The sequence below is a fragment of the Myxocyprinus asiaticus genome, chromosome 32, assembly GCF_019703515.2.
Source record: "Myxocyprinus asiaticus isolate MX2 ecotype Aquarium Trade chromosome 32, UBuf_Myxa_2, whole genome shotgun sequence".
Lineage (NCBI taxonomy): Eukaryota > Metazoa > Chordata > Actinopteri > Cypriniformes > Catostomidae > Myxocyprinus > Myxocyprinus asiaticus.
The window spans coordinates 21,254,195-21,264,317 of NC_059375.1; the positions used below are offsets into that span (position 1 = coordinate 21,254,195).

The following is a 10,123-nucleotide window of genomic DNA, read 5'->3' on the forward strand; positions in this document are numbered from 1 at the left end:
AGGAGGGAGATCAGAGGAGCTGTGACTTGGCTGTAATTTTGTATGAATTGCAGATAGAAGTTAGCAAACCCAAGGAAGTGCTGAAGTTCTTTGATGGTGGTGGGTTCTGGCCAGGCTTTGACGGCTTCCACCTTCCCCTCATCCATCTTGATGCCCTCTGCACTGATGTAACCGAGGAACTGGGTGGAGCTCTGGTGGAACGAACATTTTTCAGCCTTAAGGTAAAGATGGTATTCCCTCAGCTTGGCGAGCACTAGTTGAACATGGTGGCGATGTTTGGCCTCGTTCCGGGAGTATACCAGGATGTCATCAATGTAGACCAGGACGAAGCGATAGAGGTACTCCCGGAACACCTCGTTCATGAATCCCTGGAATACGGAGGGGGCGTTGACCAGGCCGTACGGCATGACCTGGTAGTCATAGTGGCCAGTAGGGGTCACAAAGGTGGTCTTCCATTCGTCCCCACTCCGGATCCAAATCAGACTGTAGGCGCTGCGCAGGTCAAGCTTGCTGAAAAGTGTAGCTCCACGCAACTGTTCCAGTGCAGCAGGGATGAGGGGAAGTGGGTATCGGAACTTGACTGTGATTTTATTTAGAGATCTGTAGTCGATGCAGGGCCGCAAACCTCCATCCTTCTTGGAAACAAAGAAGAAGCTGGAAGCAGCAGGAGATGTGGAATGTCTGATGTAGCCCTGCTTGAGAGCCTCAGTAATGTACTCCTCCATGGCTTGCTGTTCTGGGAGAGATAACGGATATATTTTACCTCTGGGCACTGGTTCACCAGGAATCAGGTCAATAGCACAGTCCCATGGTCAGTGTGGTGGAAACTGAGAGGCTCGTCTCAGGCAGAAGACATCCTGGAAGTGGGTGTAACATGCATGAATATCCACAGATAGTTGATCTGGAGGGCTCTCAATGGAGGTTTATTATATCTGCAACACAGGTGAACATAGATGTTTGGTCACAGGCAGGCATGTCACCCATACTCCAAGATATTTGTGGATTGTGTCGGACGAGCCATGGACGCCCTAGGATCACATCAGCTGTTGAGTGCTCCAGAACCAGTAGGGTGATGGTTTCCACATGTTGGCTGCCAACTTGAAGTTGCAAGGGACCGGCACAGTGCTTGATGATGCCTCTCCCCAGGGGTATTCCGATTATGGATTGAATGAAGTATTCAGACGAGCAGTGTTCCTTTTTGAGCTGGAGCCTTTGGCAGAGCGCTCCCGAGATGAAATTGCCGGCTGACCTAGAGTCGAGGAGGGTGGTGACTGTGGATGACACATCAAAGACAGTAAGCGTTATAGTGGTAGTAAGTGGTTTACTATTTACTGATGGTGAAAAAACAACACTCACCCCTGGTAATGGAGGTCAGACGGGACACAAGGATTTTACGTGTCCCTTCGCACCGCAATATAGGTAAAGATGCTGGGTCAGCTGGCAAAGTCTTTCTGCAGGGGAGAGGTGAAACACATCCACTTGCATGGGTTCTAAGACTGGCCCTGGAGGAGCTGACGGAATGGCTGGTGGGTAGTGAGGAGTGACTGCAAGGCTGGCTGGTCTTCTAGACATTCCTTCATTCGATGAGCCACACAGATGGATAACTGAATGAAACGCTCTTGCCCTATGGTGTTATCGTAGGCGCAGCACTGGATTCAACCCTTGGTGGTAGGTGGTATGTAATGCTGGTTCATTCCATCTGCTAGCTGCTGCAAGGGTTCAGAACTTGAGGGAGTAATCAACAATATTATCCTTTCCTTGACGGATTTTAATTAATTTTTCACTCACTGTGGTGTCACCAGCGGGTTGTCTGAAAACTTGTGTTGCGATGAGCGATGAATGAATCCAGCGACTGTATGATGGGACTAGATTGATTTCATAAGGATTCTTCCCATTGTAGAGCTCTGCCGGTAAGTAATGACAGGATGTTGGCTCTATCAGTAGCGAAGTACTGAGGCTGCATTTCCAGGGCAAATGAACACTGAAGCAGAAAGCCATTGCAGTCCTCTGCCGAGCCAGAGTAGGGTGCTGGATTGACCATGGCGGTGAACACCAGTGACGAAGTGGTTCCAGGAAGTGTGACGGTTGTGCTCGGTTACTGTGAAGAAACAGAAGAGGTGAGAATTCAATGTAAAACATCAACAAGTTCTTTAAAAGGATCATTAGGATTAGTTCCTGCCTGATTCGTTGACATGGTCTGGCCTTCTGTCACGTACCGGCTTAGACACAATGACGATAGAGAGATGGATCATATACAGGTGCATCTCAATAAATTAGAATGTCGTGGAAAAGTTCATTTATTTTAGTAATTCAACTCAAATTGTGAAACTCGTGTATTAAATAAATTCAATGCACACAGACTGAAGTAGTTTAAGTCTTTGGTTCTTTTAATTGTGATGATTTTGGCTAACATTTAACAAAAACCCACCAATTCACTATCTCAACAAATTAGAACATGGTGACATGCCAATCAGCTAATCAACTCAAAACACCTGCAAAGGTTTCCTGAGCACTTCAAAATGGTCTCTCAGTTTGGTTCACTAGGCTACACAATCATGGGGAAGACTGCTGATCTGACAGTTGTCCAGAAGACAATCATTGACACCCTTCACAAGGAGGGTAAGCCACAAACATTCATTGCCAAAGAAGCTGGCTGTTCACAGAGTGCTGTATCCAAGCATGTTAACAGAAAGTTGAGTGGAAGGAAAAAGTGTGGAAAAAAAAGATGCACAACCAACCGAGAGAACCGCAGCCTTATGAGGATTGTCAAGCAAAATCGATTCAAGAATTTGGGTGAACTTCACAAGGAATGGACTGAGGCTGGGGTCAAGGCATCAAGAGCCACCACACACAGACGTGTCAAGGAATTTGGCTACAGTTGTCGTATTCCTCTTGTTAAGCCACTCCTGAACCACAGACAACGTCAGAGGCGTCTTACCTGGGCTAAAGTTCTCTTTTCAGATGAGAGCAAGTTTTGTATTTCATTTGGAAACCAAGGTCCTAGAGTCTGGAGGAAGGGTGGAGAAGCTCATAGCCCAAGTTGCTTGAAGTCCAGTGTTAAGTTTCCACAGTCTGTGATGATTTGGGGTGCAGTGTCATCTGCTGGTGTTGGTCCATTGTGTTTTTTGAAAACCAAAGTCACTGCACCCGTTTACCAAGAAATTTTGGAGCACTTCATGCTTCCTTCTGCTAACCAGCTTTTTAAAGATGCTGATTTCATTTTCCAGCAGGATTTGGCACCTGCCCACACTGCCAAAAGCACCAAAAGTTGGTTAAATGACCATGGTGTTGGTGTGCTTGACTGGCCAGCAAACTCACCAGACCTGAACCCCATAGAGAATCTATGGGGTATTGTCAAGAGGAAAATGAGAAACAAGAGACCAAAAAAATGCAGATGAGCTGAAGGCCACTGTCAAAGAAACCTGGGCTTCCATACCACCTCAGCAGTGCCACAAACTGATCACCTCCATGCCATGCTGAATTGAGGCAGTAATTAAAGCAAAAGGAGCCCCTACCAAGTATTGAGTACATATACAGTAAATGAACATACTTTCCAGAAGGCCAACAATTCACTAAAAATGTTTTTTTTTATTGGTCTTATGATGTATTCTAATTTGTTGAGATAGTGAATTGGTGGGTTTTTGTTAAATGTGAGCCAAAATCATCACAATTAAAAGAACCAAAGACTTAAACTACTTCAGTCTGTGTGCATTGAATTTATTTAATACACAAGTTTCACAATTTGAGTTGAATTACTGAAATAAATGAACTTTTCCACGACATTCTAATTTATTGAGATGCACCTGTAAGTTTATTAATGAATCGGCTGGAACACAGTATTTAAACAGGTAAGATGATCAATGGAGAGGTTCTTGAAATGCAGGATGGTCTGATAGTAACTGTGGGTTTGTCTTACAGGTTTCCAGAGCACACACAAACACAAGGGAGAAGACGAGGAGACAAAGGAAGACTGGATGACGACAGGGATGACTGGATGATGACTTGGAATGACTGGATCAAGGTAACAATGCTGGTAGGTACAATAGAAGCATGTAGAGGTAGGCATTGAGGTAAGTAGTCTGTAGCATCAGACGAGGCCAGACAACTGAGGCTGTGTGTGCTCTTTTTATAGTGCTGGTGATGAGGGCTGATGAGTGTCAGATGTGCATGATTAGTATTCCGGTGAGTGTGAAGGCTGAGTGAGTGAGGGAGAGCCTGGTGTGATCGTGACAGATTGATTGTAAAAAAGGAGTTAAATATTGATTTGTTTCTCACCCACATTTATCATATCGCTTCTAAAGACATGGGCCGAATTTAGAATGGCATACTACCATACTACTCTTAATATTTCTGCCATAGATAGATATGACAGAACTTCACTGCTACGGCAAAAAAATAAAATAAAAAAGTCAGTTTGGATTTAAATAAGCAGATACTTAAGAGACTATAATTTGATTATTATTGCAGTGATTAATACAGTATAGTACACTGTAAAAAAAATTAGTGTGAGTTTACAGTAAATTCCTGGCTACTAGTTGCATGACTTTCACAGTATATTTTACAGTACTGTTTCTATCATTTATTACAAATAATAGAAAAATGTATACTGTAACTTCACAATGAAAAGGAACAATAAATTACTGTAATGTAGCAGTGCTGTTTTGTAGTATCACAATGATCATCTGTATTTATATATATATATATATATATATATCAGTGTTTGTTAATTGTCACCAACATTAAGTTTTGTATGCTGGGTGTTGATATCTTGTGTGCCTTATTGACAATTCATGACAGAGAGTTAATCAGCAATAAAACCAACCATATTATAGCCTAGCTTTGCAAACATCCCTTCCTCATTGTTTATTTAAAATAATATTATTTCTTTATTTTCAAACGCATCATTTGGTGTAGTTTATACATCATGGGCTAACATAAAGTCAACCACGAAATTGACTATTTTCTCCATACATTACAGTACAATACATTTTGTTCTTAAATACAATTGCACCAACTGGGAGAAATTTGATTAGAAATGAATAAGATAAGCTCCCATCCAAAGGGAACACTATACATCATAATGGTGACTTCAAACAAAACACAATTTTCCCATAATGCAGTGCGATATTCAAATGTATTTTTTCACAGTAATTTGTTGTGTTGTGACAGAAAATGGCCTAGCCTGCACTGATTTTACAGTAAAATATTGAAAACTGTATTTTATTGTAAGTAATTACTGTTAAATCTTGTAACATCCTGGCAATTTTGTTTTACAGTGTAGAGTAGTATGGGTAGTATGCCATTCAGAACTAAGCTATGGATTTAACCACTGGAGTCATAAGGATTACTTTTACGTGACCTTTATATGCTTTTTGGACCTTAGAAGGTCTGGCCACCATTCACTTGGTATGCATGGTATGGACCTAAAGAGCTGAGATATTCTTCTAAATATCTTTGTTTGTGTTCTGCATAAGAAAGAAAGTCATACGCATCTGGAATGGCATGAGGATGAGTAAATTATGAGAGAATTTTTAAGGTGTGTTTGATCATGTGAACTGACTTCTTTTAAATTTAGTTCACTACCCCTAGAATGCATATGTGGGTTGTATATGAACCCTATGTATTTACTGTGATATTCAATGCACTTAACACTGGTATTCTTGTAATACATTGATGGTTTTCATTTTCCATATGTTGTGTTATTAAATGTATGTTAAATGCCATATTCATTTTCATATTTATGTTAAACATGCAAGTACAGCAAGTTGTCATTCAGCTGATGCTTTTATACAAAGTGCATGATATTATACCCATTTGGACAGTCCCCATGGAGCAACCTGAGGTTTGATGCCTAGTTTACAGTAAGTACACAATGGTAAGAGCTCCTCGACCACTCCATAGTGTGTTTGAACCTGCGATTTTTCTTTTTTTCAGTACGCCTCACCACTCTGAACAGCAAATATAGCTACGTAGAGTAATATAACAATATAGCGTAATATAACAATATGTATCCTACATAAGGTTGTCACAAGTTTATAACTATAAGTTTATACTTATAAACTTTCAAAATTATCTTATCTTATCTTATATGTATATGTTTGTGTAAGTAGAGTTGATGAGATATTTAATATATTTTACATGGAAATTGCCCATATAACTGTATAATAACCATTTTAATTCTGTCACCCAAAACTCCTAATCCATTTTCAATATGTCCTAATATAATTCAATAAATTATTAATAAAATTATCATTACAGTTCATTTTCCATGAAAAAAAGTAGTTATATGAAGACTAAGCATCTAAATTTCACCTGGTCTTTTTTGACCCACATTTGCATTTTAGGGGGTACAGTCGTATATGCATTCTAGGGTTAAGACCTGCAAACTGAATATATCTTTTTGCATGTAGAATTTATCCAAAGCCTTGTCACAATGATGGAATAAGACAACTACACATTAGCTAATATTATTGACATCTAATGGCCTAATAACAGTATTTTGCTGTTAGCAAAAAAACACAGACCCAGTCACATGGTCAAAACACTGGATGGGCATAAAGACTGATCCATGTGAGGACACAAACCTAGTGTGTCTACTTAAAGACATGCCTTGCTGTTTCTCTTTGGAATGGGGTAATTAGTCTCTCATCATACTCTCATCGTGGAAACTACAGGATGATCAGTATCTCAGCAAAGAGATGATGGCCTAGTCTAAACACAGAGACAAGATTGATAGTAAGGGGAGCAGATTTAAACTACTTTCATGCAAGAATACACTTTTAACACACTTATAGGCCTTGACAAGAACAGGATGAGAGTGAAGCAAGCTTTCAGAGGACAAAACATGTCCACTGTCATAGAGGAAATAAACAAAAATCCAAAGGGAGAAAACAGCATGGGTGGAAACTCTGATAACACTACTTGCAACAATGTGTATACTATGCTCAATTACAAGCTTATCTTACATTTCTTAATAATCACCTCTCAATCTAGAACAAGCATCAAGTGTGGGAAAGAAAGAATCACATTGTTTTCTCAAAAACATTTGTCATCATCAAATCATGGGTGAAAATAACTTGATGCATGTTAAAATGCCTTTGTGGACTATTAAAAGCTTTTGAAGTGAAACATGATATAACAAACTTCAACACTCACTATCTGTTAGCCCAGAGTTCATTAAGAGGTAGCATGCGTAGAGGAAAGCCAGCCCCAGGACATCAAATCTGAACTCAATAAACATTGCCATGATAAGCTAAGAATTCTCTGCTGGACCCGTTCCCTTTTTGGCACCGTTCAAGACAGGAATCACAGTTAACGGGCCTGAACACCAGTGGTTTCTATGCAACCATGGGAGACTGAAATTACTTGAAAAACACATGGAAGTAGTAGACACATCTATTTATTCCTTTTATCACTTCATTATAGAAGCAAACAACAAATCAGGCTCTGAGGGAGGAGCAAATTATGATTGAGCGTGCTAATCAGATGAAACTCATAACGTTAAAAACAAGGCGTTGAACTTATTTGAAAGGAAGCAGAGGAACTGGGGGTGGCGGGGTGGGGGGGGGGTACTCGGGTGGACAAAGGAAAAAGATAGACTGTTTTGAAGGCAAAAGGGGAGAGAAAAACCTAAAATTATATCCTTGCCTCCCTTTTGGGACCAACATCTGAACAGCATCCAAAAGCTACATGTTATTCACAGCAAATAGCTGGCATGCTTGAGCTTAGGGATTGTTTACTCTGGGAAGATCAAGATCAAGATAGAGAAGCTTGATGGGACAATGAAAGTTGAACAGAGAATACAGATGAAATGATATGTGTCAGAAAAGGATGTGTTTAGAAACTTGTCTTGGATTGTAAGAATTTAAGTTCTATTCTAGCATAATTTTAATTATACTATTACAACCACCTATTTAAATGGCTTTTTCTAACCTCAAACTCGTCATAATCTTTCAGCTGCAGCAGTGGTTTTGAATGGATCATTGTATTATTCTGGGCTATTCTCTGTTCTGAATCACAATCAATTTCCCACTGGTGCTTATGCATAGCTTGTGGATACAAACTGCAGGCCTTTCATTGATCTACTGATTTGCTTACATCAACAACACTGCTCTGGGTTATGAATTATCGTGACCCAGTAGTGACATCAAAACTAGACTTTGATCATAGGCCTTTTACAATTTATGCAAAAAGAAGAAGAAAAAAACCCTCAAACAGGGATGCTTTATTTGAATTTTAAAATGCAAGACTTTGTAGTTCCACAACCTGAACACATCGCAACCTTGATGTAAATATGAGGATACTCATGTACTGAAAAAATGAAATCTTTTTGAGGTTTATACCTTTCAAGCTGATTTTTATATTTTTATTTTTATCTCAATAAACAATTGTATTTAAAAAAAAAAATCAACAAAGATTAGTATATACTGTAAAAATATTTATTTCGTTGTTAGTTCTGCATACCTAGTCACTGATAAAGCCTTATTGTAAAGTGTTACCAATGTCACTAAAAAACATAAACCATGAACCATGGTGATTCCATGGTATTCTTTGAAGTATTTTAGAGTACCATGTAAATAACATGGTATATGAATATGGTAATCATGTAGTACCATTATATATTTCAAAGTACCATGGTATTAACATCTCTGTACCATGGTACCAACATAGTACTTTTTGTAAGGGGTAGAGCCCAAGAATAGTAGTATATTAAAAGTAATAGTAGCCTAAAACTTAAGTAGTTTTTCTGCATTATTAAAGGAATATACCGGGTTCAATAAGTTAAGCTCAAACAACAGCACTTATGGCACAATGTTGATTACCACAAAAATGTATTTTGACTCATCCCTCCTTTTCTTTAAAAAATAAATAAATAAATAAATAAATAATAATCTGGGTAACAGTGAGGCACTTACAATAGAAGTGAATGGGGCCATTGCGTAAAAATACACGCTGTTTCAAAAGTATAGCCACAAGACATAAACAATATGTGTGTTAACATGATTTTAGTGTGATAAAATCACTTTCTAACCTTTTCTGTGTAAAGTTGTGTGCAATTTTACAACTTTGTTGCCATGATGACATAGCGCTGTAAACTTTAAAACCCTAGAAAAAACTGTAAAAAATTATGATTTAAACAACTTTAAATGTAAGTGCTTTTATACAATTATAAGCTTCAACTTTCTGCCTTTAAACCCTCCAAAAATTGTTACCATAAACTTCCATTGTAAGTGCCTCACTGTAACCTCAATTTTTGCTGCTTTTTTTTAATTTTTTTTATGAAAAGAAGAAAAAGAAGCCTATAGGGTTAAGGGCCATGCTCAACCCTTGGCATCATGGCAGTGTTGGGGCTTGAACCCCTAACCTTCTGGTCAGTAACCCAGAGTCTTAACTGCTGAGCCACCACTGCCCCCTTTTGCATATCCTAGCTGAGCTGGGGTCAGAGCACAGGGTCAGCCATGATATGGTGCAGATGGGGTCAAGGGCCTTGGTCAAGGGCCCAACAGTGGCATCATGGCAGTGTTGGGGCTTGAACCCTTGCCCATCTAGTCAGTAACCCAGAGCCTTAACCACCAAGCCACCACTGCCCCTAGGAGGGTTGAGTTGAAAAACTTTTTTGTAGTAATCGACATTGTGCAAAAAATGCTGTTGATTGAGCTTAACTTGTATTGAATCCAGAATATTCCGGCAAATTATAGTTTTAAACAGGGACTGAAAACGTTCCAAGGACTAAAAAAACAAAAATGAATGACATTTTTTACGTAACTGAAAACAGGAACGAAGTCCCTTTCAATTGTTCCAGAGTTATTTTTAAATACTGGTAACCGGTTTATTTTATATATATATTTTAATGAAACCAAAGTCTAAATGGTTTATTACAGTAAATATTCAGAATTACACAAGTTCCTGTTGCCCAAAAAATGGGGTGTCTCTCTTTTTAGTCGATTCTGACAGGAAACTGCTGCATCACACATTTCTTTGTTGCCTTCTGTGACATCCTAAAGACCTTTTAGATAACTATTTCTATGTATACATGCATGGTTAATCCAGATACAAGGAAAATATTGAGGTAAAAATGTAAATTTCTCAGTTGTTTCCAAGTCTTCACTGAATTATTGTTAGA

The 10,123-nt window shown here is 39.0% G+C and overlaps 1 long non-coding RNA gene across 1 annotated transcript; it reads right to left on the reverse strand.

The window, feature by feature from the left end:
- Window positions 1-348: 348 nt before the first annotated feature.
- Window positions 349-7,412, reverse strand: LOC127423465 (uncharacterized). Its single transcript, XR_007894322.1, has 3 exons — window positions 7,156-7,412; window positions 1,357-2,098; window positions 349-1,271 (listed from the first exon to the last, which is right to left on the reverse strand). It is a non-coding gene; the product is annotated as an uncharacterized LOC127423465 (long non-coding RNA).
- Between the last annotated feature and the right edge of the window lie 2,711 nt (window positions 7,413-10,123).